The following is an 18,457-nucleotide window of genomic DNA, read 5'->3' on the forward strand; positions in this document are numbered from 1 at the left end:
CTCCCTGATCTCTTGCTCTTGCTCTTGCCAGGTGACATGCCTGCTCCCCTTTTGCCTCCCACCAAGCGTAAAAGCTCCCGGAGGCCTCCCCCAAAGCCGAGCAGATGCTGGCACCATGCTTGTACAGCCTGCAGAACTGTGAGCCAAATACACCTCTTTCTTTATAAATTACCCAGGCTTAGGTACTTCTTGATAGCAATGCAAGAATAGCCTAACACAGGGCATGATCTGGAGAAAGGTGACAGGGGTCTCTTGGACTCCTGACATGATAACCAATGGTCAGGTTAGAACAAGAAAGGGACGAAGAAGGCCTGCCCTACAAATGTGCCACATGGGTTGCGGAGACCCTGGGAATACGTCGAGGTCAGGAGCCAAAGTCTGAGGCTACCGTTTGGCTTCTTCTGACAGCCTTGCAGTGTAGGCTGCATTCATTCATTTATTCATTTATCCAGCCATCCATCAATTCATTCATTCATTCATCCCACGTATTTGTCTGGTCCCTGGTACTGTGCTAAGGGCTGGCCTTTCAGCTGCTCAGAACTGGGGGCCTGGAGGCCTGTCTGTGCACAGCTCAGGCTAAATAAATTCTCCTGGGGAGCTGAGGGAACACGGAGGGAAGCTGAGGTTCTACTTTACCCACCCCAGAGTCAGGGCTGTTGCTTTGGAGCTCAGTCTAGTTTTAGAAAGCCCTCCACTCTGGTGGCCAGGCTGAGGGGTGAGCCAGCCCAGGTGTGCAGGGAGGGAGCAGGTAAGGCTCCTGCAAACCTGTGACAAACGTGCAGCTTCCAGGGTACCCTGTGTGGGCCTCCATCCCCGGTGACGCATACACAAGGTGGCCACAAAGGTTGTCACTCAGTGGGATGCTTGGCTTTTCCAGCTCTCCCAATGCCCAGCTTTAAGAGCATCCTATGCCAGACCCTTCATCTTCCCCTGTCTGAACCTCTACAACCCCAGGGGTAACCAACAGCCTCTGCCTGTTTCCTTAACACCACCTTCTGAGGGACCAGAGCTCCCACTCCAGCTTATTCAGCCTGGCCTACTCAACGTACTGCTTGCCCAGTGCCCTCACTGTGCCTGGGTCTTCCCAAGCTCCGAAGGTCCTCTTTTCCTCTCTAGCACAGGCTCAGTTTGGACCATCAGTTGTATGTTCATTGTTCATTATATGACAGGTCCCATGATGTCACCCACCAGCAAGAACAAAGGTGATTAAGACTGTCCTCAGAAGGGTTATGGTTTGCAGGGAGTTATGGAAATGTGACAATGAGCTAATCTATGGAAAGGGTGATATGAGACTCAAAGATGGGCACCAGGCTCATCCTGGGGAGGAGATGACGCTGAGCTGAGCCTCAAGGAATAAACATGGTGTGCGGGAAGAGAGACTGTGTTCCAGACAGAGGAAACAGCATTTGCAAGGGCAGGAAATAGCATAATGCATGCAGGATGTAATGAGAAGTCTGTGTTTATGACGAAGGGCTGGCCATAGATGAGGCTGGTGAGGAAGGTGAAGGGCCCATACACCAAACACAAGAGCTTAGTCTTCATCCTTCCAGGAACAGCCAATTTCCTTAAATGCACAGCACTCATTCACAAAGAGTCATCTCAAATGTGACCTCCTCCAGGAAGTCTTTTCTGACTTCTCCAGAATGAAGCACTTTCCTACTCCTGCTCTCAGACTAATGAGTTCCTACTTCTAGTATATGGCACATGGCTCTAAGCTTTTGTTTAAATGGCTGTTGCCACCACTAGACTGGAGATCAAGAATTATTTTCTATTCAATTGTAGATCCCCAGAAATTAGCAGAAGGCCTGGCATACTCAGGTGGTTAATAAATATTTTATGGATTGGGGAATGAGAACAAATTGAGGTCATATGATCTACTCACTCCCTGCTACCTGCCTCCATTCTGAACTCTCAGTTTAAATATGTAAATATTAATCTATATCTCTACTTATTAGTTTCCTCATCTGTATAATGGGAAGAATAATACTCTATGGATTGTTGTGAAAAGTAACTGACATAAGTGCAGATGCTATGGCACAACTTAGCATGTAAGCATCCTGTAAATGTTAGTTTCTTTTCTCTCTCATTTAACTCATATTTATTCATCACCTGCTATGTGCCAGGCATTGTTGTAGGCACTGGGTTTAAAGAAGTGAACAAAACAAATTCCCTGTCTTCATCGGACAACTTCTCATTGGGCAAGATAGATAATAAATAAATAGCTGGGCGCGGTGGCTCATGCCAGTAATCGCAGCACTTTGGGAGGCCAAGGTGGGCGGATCACATGGTCAAGCAATTGAGACTATCCTGGTCAACATGGTGAAATCCCATCTCTACTAAAAATACAAAAATTATCTGGGCATGGTGGTGTGCACCTGTAGTCCCAGCTACTTAGAAGGCTGAGGCAAGAGAATTGCTTGAACCCAGGAGGCAGAGGTTGCAGTGAGGCAAGATCGCGCCATTGCACTCCAGCCTGGTGATGGAGCGAGACTCCGTCTCAAAAAATAAAAATAAATAAATAAATAAATAAGTAAGTACACGCATAGCATATGCAGGATGGAGATGAGATGCATGCAGAACAATAAACCAGAATTAAAGAGATCGAGAGCCCAGGAGTCAGGGAGGCAGAGGGGCTCGCTCTTCTGTGTAAGGTAGTCGTCAGGTGACCTTGATGATGAGATGACAGTTGAACAGAGACTTGAGGTGACCAATGTGGGCATGTGGAGGAAGAGTGCCCCAGGTGGGATCATGTGTTAGGTGCACAGCAAGGAGGCCAGTGCGACTGGAACAGAGTGAGCAGCAGACATGGCTGAACTGGCGGGGATCTGGATTGGGTAGGGCGGGCAGACCATGGAGTAGACTTTGAGTGTTCATTCTGAATGACGGGGAAAGACACTGGCGGTTTTTGAGCAGAGAAGCGGCAGGATCTGATTTTCATTCTAAATGGAAACTGGCTGCTGGGTTGAGCACAGACTGGAAAAAAGAAAAAAAAGGTGGGAAGAAGGGAAGAAGTCAGGAGGCTCTTGCAATAATCCAGGCAGGAGACAGTGGGACTGGGGCCAGGGTGGAAACAGTGATGGGGAAAGAAGCTGGGTCTGGCGCGATTTCTGAAGACACCATGGGTGGAGAGTGTGAGAGAAAGAGAGGAGTCAGGAGGACCCCACCTTCTTTAACCCGAGCAACCGGAAGTATGGATTTGCCCTTTACTGAGATGGAAAGGCTGCCTTCCACGTGCTGTGGGGCAGAGAGAACAGAAGAACATTCTTGAAGAGCTTTTAACATATTGAACGGGGGCGAGCTACCGGCGGTACAGAAGGAGGGAAGACAGAAGATAGCCATCTAGGAAAGAATAGACCAGCAGATGCCGAAACGGTACAGACGAGAAAGGCTATGGGTGGTCAGGATGGGGCAGTCCATGCGGGCCCCAGTTCCGAAATTGCCCTCTTCGAAGGCCACCTCCTTGCCAAATCCCGCGACCCCGTCTCAGGCCCCCTTGTCGTTTCACTGAAGATCACATCTGACACTAGGGTCTACCCTATTCTGGTGACACCCCCAAGCTTCCTTGCAGCTGCTCTCCTCTCCCGCTGTGTCCTCCACTTCACTGTGCCCTCATCCTTCAACCACAGGAATCCAGTAAAGGCCGCTCCTGAGCGCTCACTCTGCTCTCTGGCTCTGAGAGCGGTGCATACACACAGGCACACACACACACTTGCACAGGAACACACAGGCATACACGCGTATGGACATATGCACACCCACACGTGGGCAATACATAGATCTGATCCACATGAATGCTTGACTCTCAAATCTATATCCCTAGAGCTGACCACTCTCCCAAGGACTTTGATCTCAACTGGACATTTCCTTTGGACACCCAGCTGTCACCTCATGTTCAAACTGTACCAGTACTTTCCCCCTCCTTCAACTTTTCAGGCTGCCTTGTTCATTGTTGTCAGGGGCATCACGGTTGTCCCAGCACTCTGGTTCCAAGCCCTAGGTTCATCTTTGGTTCGTTCCTCCTTTCATATATGTGTGTGTATATATGAAATGTTCCTTTATGTCTCATGGCTGAATGTCTGCAGCACCACACTGTGGCCCTGCCTCTAGCTTCACTGTCCGGCCAGCCCTCCAGAAGGCCACCAAACTGACCCCGGCTAAAGCATGACCCTGACTAGTTCACTTTCCTGTTCAAAAACTCCAAGTGGGTTCTTATATCTAACAAGGCAGAGTTCCAGTTCCTCTGCCTGGTGTTTACTCTGCTCCACAGTCATGCCTCACCCTTCACTCTCAGAAAGCCCCAATACTCCACGCGAGGCAGGTGGTGAAGGGATCTAGCAATTGTTGGCATCTACTTTGTGCTGTTTTTTATCTCGTGTAATCTGTACAACAGCCTTGCATGGTAGATATTAACCTGTTCATATTGCAGATGAAGAAGTGGACTCTTCATAAGCCTGACTACTGGAAGTCATGGAGCTAATGAGGAGCAGACTGGGGGCTGATGCTCAGGCCTTTTTACTTCCAAGCCCACACCTTTTCCATCTCGCCACGCTGTGTCCCTGTGCACACTAATCTTTCCACTGTAGAGGGCTGACTCATGTTGTCTACTCACTGGCAATGCCCTGCCGTGCTGCCTCTCCACCCAACCCTGTCCCCTACTCCCACCTCCCTAAATTCTCTACAACCCAATTCCAAGTTCTCCAAGCCTGACTTCTCCCAGCTTCTCTACTCAGTACTGACTTCTCCTTTCTTTTCATGTGGAATTGGGTTCCTCTCTGTACCTCTCTTCTGGCCACCTCGCTATAGAATGTCTTTTCCAGCTTTGGTTCATGCCTTTTCATCAAGCTCCATAAGATGGGGGGCTTACCTCAGGCTTCTGGGTGTCCCAGAGGAGATACCCCCTAAATACTTGTGGAAATGAAAATGCAATAACAACAGGTTCCTTAACAGGAATACGGAAAACAACTTCTAGCAGGAATCATTTATGTTTCTGCGTAATGTGTTAATTTCCTGTAGTTAACACGGAAATAATAGTCTGAAATGACAAGTTAAATAGAATAGTGATGTTAGGAAGTTTTGTTATTTGAGTAGAATATTATTATAACATTAGTGGCAGTCTACAGCAGAGTTCAGTTGAGACTTCCTTCCTAACAGTTTTTCATTGCTCAAAAATGTTCCAAAGCATTCTGGATTTTTTTTCCTCCTTCAATCAATGTTGTGAGAAATAAGATTAAAGGTAATATCTATGGCCATTTTGAAGACATTTGAGTAAGCAGTAAGAGCGAGATGGGAGATGTTGCATTTCCCCAGGGATAAAGTATGTGTGAGAGTGTGTGTGACTGTGTCTCTGTGTGTTAACTACTCCAACAAAAAGGAACTTCACATGAGGCTGATCATCAATGAGGCCTGATTCTTCCCTGAGGTTAAAGAGACAAGATTTGCAAAGACAAACAGGGATGTCTTCTGGAAAGCTCAAGCAATAACAACCTAGATGCCCAGAGGGTTAGATGGCAAGGCTGCCAGATGCAAGACCTGGGGTGTCTGTCAGGCCACACAAAGGACTAGGAAACGGACTGTTGAAAAAGGAAGATCTCTTCCCAAGAAAGAAATTCAAGTAATATCTAACATTGCGGTGAGCTCCCCAGGGACAGGAGAGCCACTCTCTGCTTCTCCAACCTCCTTCTGAAAAACACTAAGAAATCAGAGGTAGGGAGAGCTACATTTCACCCGCTTGCCCCATTAGTCATCCACCTGCCCACATACAAGGATTTGCATTAAAAAATTACAATTTGTTCTGTGATTAAGTTATTAAAAGCATATGGTACAGAATTTAAGCAGTATGGATTATAGATATATATGTATATATTTGTGTGTGTATGTGTGTGTGTGTGTGTGTGTGTGTGTGTAAATATTTCTACTTCTGACTCTGAATCCCCCATTTGTCCACCCCACCCCTAGAGGCAATTACTGTCATAATTTGTATGTCTGCCTCCCAGGGAGGTTCTATGCATATACAAGCATTATTGACATAAATGGCAGCACACTCTACCACGCTGTTCAGCATCTTACTTTTTCCCTTTGGAGTTGGTTTGTGAACAAGGTTAGGTGGTCTAGGCTGACTGCAACGTTCCCTGCAAAACACCAAGCAATTACATGCACAGTCTCCCACTTTGTGGGTTCTGGTTCTCCGGGACCTCCACTTCCACACTATACATGCACATCAAGAGGGGATGAATATCTCTGGTCTTGAAAGGTGGTACTTACTCTCTTTTAGGGCAACCACTTCTCAGGTATAGGGCAATGTGGACATGGTCTGAGGGAAACCTCAGCCTTCTCTCTAGGACTACAATGTTCCCGATAGACAGCAAAAGGAAGAGAGAAAGGAAGGGGTAGCTGCGGCTGGCCTCATGAATGAAAGCTGCCTTCCCACACATGGCTAGACCTGCCCCATTCCATCAGTCTTCAATGAAGCACCCACTAGGAACCCAGCCTTGTAGCAGAAGCCGAGGATACACGAATGGATCTTGCCTTTGAAGGACCAGAGGCAGCGCCCCCAGAACCCAGTGTCAACATTACTTCCGGAAAGAGTTCCCCGAACCTGGACCAGATAGGGTCGGCCCCCTCACCCCCACCCCACCCAGCATCACACCAGAGGGAACCCAGTGAGGACTGGCACTGGCTCGTCTCCTGCTGCTGCCACCACCACTCCAAAAAGACTGTCATTAAAGCTTTGTCCCTGACTTTCTGATTTACATGTACAAATAATCACTGTCAGGGGCACAAGCCCCAGAGAGCAATAAGATTCTGGTGGCAGCAGATGCAGATGCAGGAAATAAAAACAAAAATGAAACACACCAGTCTGGCAGAACTCAATGCTGAGAGACGACCTAAGCAGGGGAGAAAGGCCTGTTGGGGAGGCGGACCGGAGAGGGGCTATTAGATGAAGTACAACTGGTGGGTCTTCTGCACAAGCTAACCTAGGATTTTTTAAAATTGTGGTACCATGTCCATGACATAAAATATGCCATTTTAACTACTAAACGTACAATTCAGTGCCATAATTACATTCAGACTATTATGCAATCATCACCACTATCTCTTCTCAAAACTTTTCCATCACCCCAAACAGAAACTCTTCACCCTTTAAATCAGTAATTCCCCATCTGTGCCTCCTCCCAGCCCTTAGTAACCTTAATCTACTTTCTTCTCTATTAATTTGTCTATTCTAGATATTTCATATAAGTGGAATTATACAGTATTTGTCCTTTTTTGTCTGTTCTCTTTCACTTAACACATGTTTTTAAGGTTCATCCATGCTATAGCATATTTCAAAACTCCATTCCTTTTGATGGTTAAGTAATATTCCACTGTATGGATACACCTCATTTCCTTTACCCATTCATCAGTTGATGAGTATTTGAGGTGTTTCTGCCTTTTGGCTACCATGAATAATGATGCTATGAATATGGGTGTACAAATATCTGTTTGGGTCCCTAGTTTTGATTCTTTGGGGATTATATGTAGGAGTGAGATTGCTGGCTCAAATGGTAATTCTACGTTTCAATTTTGGAGGAACCACCAAGCTGTTTGGCACAGTGGCTAGCCTAAGATTTAAGAAGACGACTCAGTCTGTGCTCTAGGAGACAGACTTCTGTGCACCTCTGTCCTGGGAGCTCACATAGCACACTCGAGCCTGCCTGCCTGGCCTGGAGTGGAAAGAAGGGGATGAGTTCAGAGCTGAGGAGCATTAGAAGAAAGTCTAGTGAGACGGGCTCTCCATACCGCTCCCCAAGGTACCCAGCCAGCTGCTGGGAGAAGGACCGTTGCAAACCTGCAGCATGGGGAGCAGTGATTCTTAGGGTCTACTCATCTGCCTCCAACTTTACATGCAAGGAAAGTGAGGCCCAGAGAGCAATGACAATTGATCGAAGTCTTGTGACCCTGTCCCCTATTCTTCTGCAGGACCAGCCTGCCAGAGCTGGGTCTGGGAAAAACGGGGCAGCTCAGGGCAAGAAGTGGGAAAAGGCCCCCTTGGTGTTCTGCCTCTGCCACTGCCGTGACATGGTATCAGGGTGTAGTCCTGCGTCTGTCTCCGCTCCCTCTGCCGGAAACACTCTTCTCCTATCAGCTTCTCCTGGTTAACTCCTACTCACCCTTGTGTCATATCTGCATCCCCCATATGACACCCTGCTCTGTCTCCTCAGTGGAGCTGGGCGCTCTCCTCTGGCTCCTACAGAACCTCAGGCATCCACTCTCAAGGCTGTTACCACAGGCATCTTGTTATTTTCAAGTTACTGACCCATTTCTCCACCACACTGTGAGCATCCTGAGGGCAGAGAATGAGCATTTTCATCGCTATTCCTGACACTAGGACAAGGCCCAGGACCTAGTGTTTGTTGAAAGAATGTATGACTGAGACTAAAGAATGAATGAACTGCGTGCTCCTCATTACCAAGCTGCGTAATGAATGTTTATTGACTGACTGAATGAACAAGTGAATAGTGTCCCAAGGCCTGAATCGAGCTTGTGGAGTAGACTCTTGGATCACGGTCAAGCCCTCACTCACTCACCCATTGATTCATTCCCTTATTACAGTCACTACTGTGTCTGATCTAGAAGGTACTCTGATTCAGATGCAAAAAACCCTCAGTCTCTGTCTTCGGGAAGCCCACAGAAGAGTAGATGGAGACAGAAATGAACAAAAAGTGTGCTTCAGGCCACTCCATTTCCCCCAAAGCACACAAAACTTGCATCACATCAAAAACCTGACCAAGGCCGTCTCCGCTCCACCAGTTGCTGGGCAGAGCTGGCTTTGGGAGGGGTGGCCAATTAGCATGCTGTAACACCTGTCCGTGGCTGCTCCAAGGATCCAGGGGCTGGAGAATTAACGACCAGGAGGATTTTTGGAGCTCCCAGAACCCAGCCCAGCTCACATCAGAGACCTCATTCCCCTTTAGGGATTCATTCACTCAGCGCAGCTGGTTAATTTTTCATCAGGAGGTGGGGCTGGGGCTGGGAAGGAGCTCTGATCCTCCACTCTTTCATGCTGGGGGTGGGAGTGAATACAACATCCTATCTATTTTATTTTTTTTAGATGAAATAGAAACAGATTGTGGTTGCCAGGAAAGACCCAGCCCTCACAGGGCTGGTGCTGCTGCTGTGGGCTGATTAACAGTTACTGGGCAAAGGATGAAGCCTCCAGACTGCACGGGCCTCTTGTGAAGGTGCTTACACAGTTAATGAGCACAGAGGGACACGCCAGTGGTGAGCAGCAATTTTAGTTTAGAACAGTGATTTAAGGCTCTAGTCTTCTGTCCCACCTTTATCTCCTCTTCCATCAGGACCTGGCTGGGCTCTATCCTTGCTCTGGCCTGGTAACATTTGCTTTTTGTTTTTTGGTTTTTTTGTTTGTTTGTTTTTAGGAGTAATCTCTTCCTCCACGGAGACTCCAGCTGCAACTCCAGGGGCAACTGTTCGGTCAAATCTGACCCACAGCCTGAAAGTTCATGGATGAAAGTGAAGTCTGTTTGCTCATCCAAAAAACTGGAAAGGGAAGAACAAGTAAATGACGTGATATATAAAGAAGGTTACAGGTAGCAAAGTGCACCCATGCTCTCGCTTGATCCTCATTCAAAGCATTTACTGAATACCTTCTAGATGCCCAAAATTCAAAGTGACCTCAAAGGCTGGTGGAGTAGATACTGTCATTCCCATTTTGGAGGAAACTGAAGGACAATGTTGTGTTGTCTACCCAGATCACAGTGGTGGAGGTGGGAAGACAGCAGTATCCTACCATAGCGCATGGCATGGAGTCAGTCATGAGGGGAGGCTCATCTCCTTCTCCCCATTCTGGGTCTCATTCCACTGTGGAGTCTCCCACCTGGGAGCTAAGAGATTTCCCCTGGTCAACAGGGCCCCAGTCTGCTATGGGTTCAGCTTGAAGGCCGAGGATTTCCTGACACTGCCCATCCTCTGGAGATTTCTACACCGCAGCAGCTGTGAGAGATTGTCTCAGGCCAATGAACTAGTAAAAGGCACCTGCTAGTGCTTTGCACTGTGCTATGTTGTTTTATGTTATGTGCAAGACACATAAGACACGGTCCCCTTTCTCAAGAAGGCGATTTTACCGTGGAGACAGAATCTACACAAATGAATCTGATAGAGCGTGTGTTTCACAACAAATATCAGTGCTTCTCCAGCTGTGAGATACGTACAAAGCACCTGGGGCTCTCACTGAAATGCAGATTCAGATTCAGGGTCTGGGTTGAGTGGAGACATGCTAAGGCATTTCTCACCATCTTCCCGATGATGCGGGTCCCGCTGGTCCTCAGGCCACACTTGGAGTAGCAAGGCTGGGGATGGTGCACAACGTGAGAAGCCAGAGTTGCTGCGGTGGTCAGCAGTGCTTCCTACAGGAGATGTGCCTGTGCTGGTTCCGAGGAGGGGAGGGCCTCAAATTGGCAAGGAAAATTGAAAAGGCAGACATAAAAGGGTGACTACGACCTGTCATTGGCGCTTTGCAGGTCTGATGGGCCATGAGGACACGAAAGAACGTGTGGGAGAACAAGCTGTAGCTGGGAGCTGGAGACAGGGTCTTCAGTTCTGACTGTGTGACCTCGGGCTGGCTGCGGCCTCAATCCGGAAGTGTTTGTGATGGAGAAGAGTTCAGTGGTTCTCAACCTGGGCAGCACATCAGAACATCTAGGAAGCTTTTAAAATAAAACAACGCCTGGACCCCTTCCCAAGTGATTTTTACGTAGTGATCTCGGGGAGGCTCAGGCCCAGGTAGTTTTCAAAAGCTCCCTAGTGATGCTCATGTGCAGCCTGTGTTGAAAACCCTCACATGGCGCAAGCTCCAAGGCCCCTCCTAATTTCCTCATCTTTTCATTTGGACAGAAAGGTCCAGGACTCCTGGCTTCTGTTCCCGGGCATGTGGCCTAGAGCAAAAAAACAGTCTCAGAGAACTCCTAAGAAAAGCTTCAACACAATGCCAGAAATCTGAGCATTTCTCCAGTGGAGGCCAGGTGGAGGGGCTGTGCTGCCCATCTGGTTTCCATTAATCCCAGAGCATGTTTCACATCCTTGGCAGGTACTTGGAGCTGGGAGCAGCCCTCTGCCCCCTGGGTGGCCCTCAGCATGGGCCTTTCGAGCCAAGCCCTGCTGACAGGCTGCAGGGCTCTGTGGGGCCCCCCTGGCTTCCAAGTCGCTTGCCCCCACTTGGGGATAGAATCCCTGGACAAATTAGAAACCAAAGAAGGCAGACGCAGAAGCCTGGCCTCTCTTTCATTAGCAGTCTGTCACAAAGCGTGAAGGGCTTCCATAAATTCTGCAGCTCAGCAGCTGCCGAGGAGACCTGGGAGGAAGAAGATTCATTTGTTCCCCAGAAGACTGAGTCTTCAGGAATTTCCAGCCCCTTTCCTCCCCCACCCACTCAGCCGGGAACTAGCCCAACACCACATGTTGCCCCAGCGTTTGCCTGAGGCCTACGCTTCGAAGGAGCTGGGAAGGAGTGACTGCCCCAGCTAAAGAGGGAAGAGGAAATGGTGAGGCTCTAGACACCCCTTCCTTCCCGCCACATGGGACAGAGGACTCAGGCTCTGTTTCCATAAGGACCTTAGATCATTTAGCTACTAGCACACCCTTTCCCCAGGTTGCAGCCACGGTGGCTCTGTGAAGGGGCTTGGTCTTTGCTATGAGTTTCCCAGAGTTGCTAAGTCAGGCTAGTGGAGCTGGGGTTCACCTGAATCCTCCCCAAAGGGTTGCTACTTTTCTTTCCAATGGCGACCTTCTAAATAGCACTGTGTTTTGGTTCAGCCTGGGCTCTGGGGTCAGACAGCTCTAGAGCTGAGCCTCAGTTCTACCACTTACCGGCTATGCAACCCTAAGCAAGTTGAGGAACCTCTTTGTGCCTCAGTTGCCTTATCTACAAAATGGGGATAATAAAATATGCACCTGATGAGGATTAATGTGGTCAGACTGTCAACAGCAAGTGCCTGAGAACGAGAAAGGTCAGAGACAAAGAGGGCCTCCTCAGCCGGCAAAGTCACAGGCATCAGAGACCTCAGAAGCTGGAGGATCAAGTGAGCTGCAGGATCCCATGTGCAGCACGTTTTCCTGGGTAAAAGGATCAGCAATGCTCTCCTTCTTGAGAAGACCAGGAATAACCTAAGGCCATATACTGCCTGTGCACTCACAACATGCACTTTTCTTCCCTGCACATTCTGACCAAGTCAGGCCTGGGAGACTCTGGCCAAACAACAATGCCAGGACCTGAAACAAGAAGGGACCAAGGTCCACGGGTGCAGATGTCCCTCCCAGTCAGAATCCAAGCCCAGATTCACAAGGAACTTTGGGGCAAGGGAGGAAGAACAGGCTGCAAAGCACTGCTCTGGCCATTGCTCCGCCCAGCCCAGCAGGTTACACAGCTGGGGGCCAGCAGGGCCCAGCAGGTGACACCAGGCCTGGCAGTGGGGAGGAGGGCTTAGCACCCCTTCTCCCTGCAACCTCAGTGGGTGGTGAAGGGGTGGCATAGAACCAGGGGGATGGACAGAGGTTGCACTGTGCCCACATCAGGCACAATAGGCTTACGTAGGCTAGCAAAACTTACTTTGAAGAAATTGGGCAAAAATCCATTTTTACCCCAAATTCACTTTGTCAGAGAGAAAGTGTTTATGTTCCAAAAGGATTCTTTTCTCTACAATATTATTTACCATGGGATTTTTCAGTGAGAGCTTCCTAATACCTTTAGGATATGATTTGATTTTTTAAACCTTTGTTGACATGCAAGTTTTCAGGAATTCAAATTTGTGAAGCCCTCTTATTTCCTTTAGTTAAAACTGTGCCATTTTTAAGCTACCTGTGAGCCTCCATGCCCTGGCCCTAGATCTGTTTTTTCCCATTCCTTTCTTCCTGTGCGTCCACAAGTACCTCCGTCATGAACGGAGTGTGCATTCTGTGTTCCGCCCTGAGCTGGGGCCTTTCTTACGGTCCTTCACGCAGCCTCACACTGCCCCGTCTCTCTCACTTATGTTCTACACACCAGGACCAGTAGTATGCTGGTAAATATTTAACAGCTGGCTTTCTGGAATAACATTTTCACCATGGCCAGTTTCAAGCTACTGATGTGAAGTTGCTGAATGTGACGGGGGAGGAGATGCAGAGCAGCACACCATCACCCAGGATTTCCACCCTACAGAGATGTTGGAAAAAGCCTCAAGGGCATGGATGGTAGTGAAGTGCTTAGGAAGCCCGTGAGCTTGGAGTATTTATTGCCTTTGTTTTTAATAGAATTTATTTAATGCAAATTTGTGTAATTTAATGTTAATAATGGCTGTTTTTAACCATTGGCTTGCAAAATTTCTGAAAATTTAACAATCAGCTCTTGCAAGCTGGCACCAGCTGGCTCCATCACGCCACTGCCTAGAATCTAGCTTTAGCCACCTCTACTACTGTCATTACTGCATTTACTCACAGTAATAGGAATGATAGGAAGCTCAGCATTTTAAATGCAGCTTTCAGTTAAGCCTTATAGCAAACCTAGAGGTTAGGCCATTTATTATCCCCATTTTACAGATGAAGATACAGCTGAGGCTACCCTGAAGCTTAAGAGAAGTTAAATAATGTATAGCCCGATATTAGATCAAATCTAAACTCTTTAACTGTCAAGACTCTATGAACTGGGCCTTCTCTATTTATTCCATTTTATGTCTAAATACCCTTCAATATCCATATTCTCAATGAAGCTTCAGCAGAGAACTGGGAATCTGGGGTGTGTTTTCTCAACACTCCTTCTCAGTTTAGCACCAGAGCCCTTTTCAAAGCAGCAGACCATGTGTAGGAGCACCAGCCTGGGTCCTGGTTCAGGCTCTGTCTCTGCGATATTGGACAAATCACCGCCCCAGCCTTGAGTTCTCAGCTAAAAGATAAGAAGAGCAAGTCTCCATGGCTTGATTGCTCTAGGCGCCATGATGCTATGGGACAGCATTTCTGCCCAATGGCCCTACAGAAAGGCTCAGGGAAGCCCAGATCCCCTTCTCTGCTATGTGGCAACTTGGTCCCAGATGGGGCTCTTTCTGCTGCTCTCAAGGTAGAACAGAGCCTCCCACCCAATCAGTCCCCAAGCAAGCAGAAGCTTATTAGGTATCTAAAAAGGTGGACCAAAAGGTGCCCCCATAGAAGCCAGGGAACCTCAGCAGGGAAACAGCCAGAAATCAAGAATGGTTTGAGAAAGGCTGCTCAGAGCTGGGGGTGGAGGACAGCAGGGGGCCCAGTGACCTCCAGAAGTCCCTAGTGTCCTCTCTCTGAGGAGGCTGGTCTTGTGGGTTTCCTAAGCTAAACTGATTCCAGGCCTGGAATTCATCATTCCCTTCATAATACAAATAATCACCAAATGCGCTCAAGCACTTGGTAGCCTGGATATTCACTCTAGCAATTCTCTGTGTGGACGGTGATTAGACCATCATTATCTTAATGCTTCTTAATTTATCTTTCTGATTAGCAACTTACCATTTTATTTGCAAAAAATAGCCTTCTGCTGGGTGGAAGCCAGCCGAGCACAGCAGCTGTCATTTTCTCTGTACTAAATCAGGCCAGGCTTAAGTTGGTTCTCTGGCGATGCTATTTCTTGTGTCTTGGCGCTAACATGCACCACAATCTATCCTGGTTATTGTTGTGGAGTAAAGGCGCAGCCCTGAGGAGCAGCGGGCTGAGAGGTCACCTCTACCTCGTCAAAGGGTCCAGGATAAGGTGTTCTCAGACTCTCAGGTAAGGGCTCCCAGAGGCAGAGCCCTCCTACTGCCCTAATGGGACAGCCCATGGGGGTACTTGCTACAGAGACTAGGAGGGAAGTCAGTGGTGTATTCACCGTAATAAGAGATGATGGCCGCTACAAAGTTCTTGCCATGTGCCAGGCATTACATGAAGCACTTGAGATCCACTATCTCATTAATTCTCAAAACAACCCTTTAGGTGTGTTCCATTACTATTTCCATCTACAGATGGAGAGACCAAGGCAAGAGAGGTTACATTATTTGCCTGAGGTCCTACAGCTTCTAAGTGGCACAGCTAATTTTGAGCCACATCTTTGTGACTCTCAGAACCAATGATCTTAACTGCCATGTTATATCACTTTCCCAAGTGAAGTAGGCCTGGTGTGAGATGAGACATTTTAGAACAAACTCTGTCAGGGTGACTGTTGAATAGTATTATAATACTTGACTCATTTCCCACTTTCAGAAATGCCTCGAATTAGCAAGCACCTTTCTATCCTGGACACAAACATGATTCCCTTCTTCCCCATTCCCCACCACCCAGAGGAATGAGTTCCCTTCTTTCAAATCGTCCCTAGTCTTGTCTTGGGTCAAAAGTTTTCTTTTTAACTGACACTTCTGCTCTTCCATCTTCCAACCCAGAACAAATCACACTGCTCTCTTATTTCTACTTCCTTCGAAACGTCTTTACTTTATTGTATCCTGAAAACACACAGGCCATGGCCCTGGCACATCTCCACCCTGCCACTGTCCCTAAGAGGTCCATCACTGTTTATTCCACTTGGATGTTCAAACCCTACGCGTCATATATTTCAATTGTTTCTGCCTCTTCCAGAGAGCAGTATACCTAGATGTTGAAGTATAGGAGAGGAGGCGGAAGCTTCAACTTGGCTCCTAAATTCTCCAGAGAAGGTCTCAGGTAGAGGGAACACACTGAAGGGGCAGGTGGCTGCAATGTTTGTCTTGACCCCAATCTCCGTTCTTGAGGTGTCACCCGTTTACCCATTCATTTCCCTGGTTAATAGTTATGTCTTCACTAAGTCCTGTCTATGAGAATCTTGTCTGTGCTATCTGGTGGTAGGCATTAGCTGCATGTGGCTATATGGAATTTATTGATTGATTGATTGAGATGGAGTCTCCTTCTGTTGCTCAGGCTGGAGCACAGTGGTGTGATTTCAGCTCACGGCAACCTCTGCCTTCTAGGCTCAAGCAATTGATTCTCCTGCCTCAGCCTCCCCAGGGAGCCTCCCCAGGGATTATAGGCACGTGCCACCATGCCCACCTAATTTTTGTACTTTTAGTAGAGAGGGGGTTTTGCCATGTTGCCCAGGCTGGTCTCGAACTCCTGACCTCAAGTGATCCACCCGCCTCAGCACACCAAAGTGCTGGGATTACAGGCATGGGCCAGCATGCCTGGCTGGCTATGTGAAATTTAAATGTAAAATTCATTCCTTCAGCTGTATGCATTTTAAGTGTTCAATTACTACATGTGAATAGTGACTACCAAATTGGCCAGCACAGACATAGAAAATTCCATGACTGCAAAGCATTTTACCAGACAGCACTAGTCTAAATTTGATCCTCTACACCCACTTGGAAGCTTTGGTAGACAAAGCCGGGTACCTATAAAGCTCAATGGATCTTGGTCAAATATTTCCCTCGCTGGATGACAGAGACCAGTGCTTTTCAACGTGTGATCTCTGTACCAGCAGCATCACCTGGGAACGTGTTCGAAATGGAAATTCCAGGGCTCCATTTCAGACCGATTGAATCAGAAACCCCAGAGGTAGGGCCCAGCGATCTGTGCTTTAACAAGATCTTTAAAGAGTCACCTCCAGGTGACTCAGACACCACAGATTGAGAGACTGGGACTTGCCCGTCCTGGTCGTGAACACTTTGTGAGTATTATCTCATTTAAAGCTGACAATGACACTGTGAGATAAACAGAATATTCACATTTTACAGGCAGGAACTAAGATTCTCAGTAGGAAGTAACCAGCCCAAGGCCATGCAGCTAAAAATTGGCAGAGGTTGGTTTCAAACCTAATTTTGTTTGACTCCAAAGCTTATACACTGACACCCCCTGGCTTGGAGCTGGCAGACAGCTTCTCTTTGCCACGTGTCTTCTGAAGGTACTTGGGAGATCTTACCTGACAAGCTGAGCAGTGGCACCCAAGAGAAGAAAAGCGGCACGGCTAAAGCCCTGCTCAGTGACAGACACCACACCAGCACTGGCACGGCAGCAGCAGCTGCACCTTGTCCTAAAGGGGAAATGAGCCGGATTTGAGGAACTCGAACGTCAGCCCTCTCCACTTGGAACGACGGTCTTTTCCTAGCTCTTTCCAGTTTGGCTAGGCACTTGAGGATCTTCTTTTAAGGTTCATGTGAGTTCAGAGGGCTGAGTTGATCTAAAAATAAAATTCTTCCCTGGATAATGGTAGATTTGCTTTTCTTAAGAGTTCAAGAAAACCTCCAGTGATTGTATTAGGGGATTAGAGCTAGAAATTGCTGTTCCTTCTTTAAGCTCTGTGGTTGGCCCCCGGCTGGCAAGCAGGATTTTACAGGAAAGGAAACACATGGTTTGTTTTGTACAAAAGGCATGTTCCTGAAATACAGTATTCAACAAACATCCATTGAGCACCTATGTTATCCGGCTACATTCTCTCAGGTCATTTCATTCAGTCTTCAGAAGAACCCTGTGAGGACCTATTATTTAAGACAGTAGCTATTATTATCCCCATTTGATAAATAAGGCAAGAGAGGCAATCAACGGGTAAGTGGCAGCCAGAATTCAAATCCAGGCCTGCCTATCACGCAAGTTCCTCCCTCTTTGCTGCACCACACAAGCCCACCTTGTCTAGCACTGGGATAAATTAAGAGAAGAGCCTGGAGTCTGGGGATCTGAGGACAGAAAGAGAAAGACATTTCACGTGATGGCAGGTTAGCCACCAGGAAGGCATTGAAGGAGCATTTCTAAGAGTATTTGTGTTAGCTGGGCCTGCTCTACACATGGCCCTATCACACATATACGTTCCAGGGGTCCAATTTCTTTCCTCCTGAGGTGGCTCTGAGCTGGTGCTGGCCACCAGCTCTTGCAGGCCCAGAGGGGAGGCATGGCCCTAGCAAGTGGCCTGAGCTCCAGACAGAGCTGAGCCTCATGAGACCCTGACGTGAGAGCTGGCAGCCCTGCCCAGCAAATTCTGGATTGTCTTTGGAGTGTGATCCACCTTTGGTTCCAGGGAAGCTGTCCATCTGGTGTCCAGGATCTAGCGCAGTCACTCAAGTCACCAGTTTCCTGTTTCCCCATATATCTGAACCCTCCATCTGGACACTCTCAGACTCTTGGCCTCCTGGAAAGCAGGCAGAACCAGGGGGTGAGTGGGAAGGGGGCAGACATACTCCTTATACACCTCAGCCACAGATATCCATCACCCTGGCACCATGAAAGCCAGAGCCCTGCCATACCTGTGCCATTGCTGGGCAGGCTGGGCAGACCGTGTGGGGCCCTGCGAATGTATGAAACTAGACCCTCTTTCTTGGGGGAACTCTGCACCAGTTCTTGATGGAGAGCACTGAACAGTAACATGCATTACCCCTCACCCTGCCTGTGACACTCACAAAGGAACCCACACCAGGCTGCCTGCTTTAACTCAAATCCAGTAAGGGTTTCCTGGAGACATTCCAGTTCCTCT

The 18,457-nt window shown here is 48.0% G+C and overlaps 1 protein-coding gene across 2 annotated transcripts in view; it reads right to left on the reverse strand.

The window, feature by feature from the left end:
• PKNOX2 (PBX/knotted 1 homeobox 2) overlaps window positions 1-18,457 on the reverse strand; it is a 268,739-nt gene that overhangs the window by 135,898 nt on the left and 114,384 nt on the right. Inside the window, exon 3 of one of the 2 annotated variants that reach the window (XM_030918735.1) lies at window positions 16,916-17,026. The exons of the other annotated variant lie outside the window; for it this stretch is intronic. The gene's annotated coding sequence lies outside the window, so the exon portion shown is untranslated. The remainder of the gene's footprint in view (window positions 1-16,915; window positions 17,027-18,457) is intronic. 2 annotated transcript variants of the gene reach the window in all.

The sequence above is a fragment of the Rhinopithecus roxellana genome, chromosome 15 (assembly GCF_007565055.1).
Source record: "Rhinopithecus roxellana isolate Shanxi Qingling chromosome 15, ASM756505v1, whole genome shotgun sequence".
NCBI lineage: Eukaryota > Metazoa > Chordata > Mammalia > Primates > Cercopithecidae > Rhinopithecus > Rhinopithecus roxellana.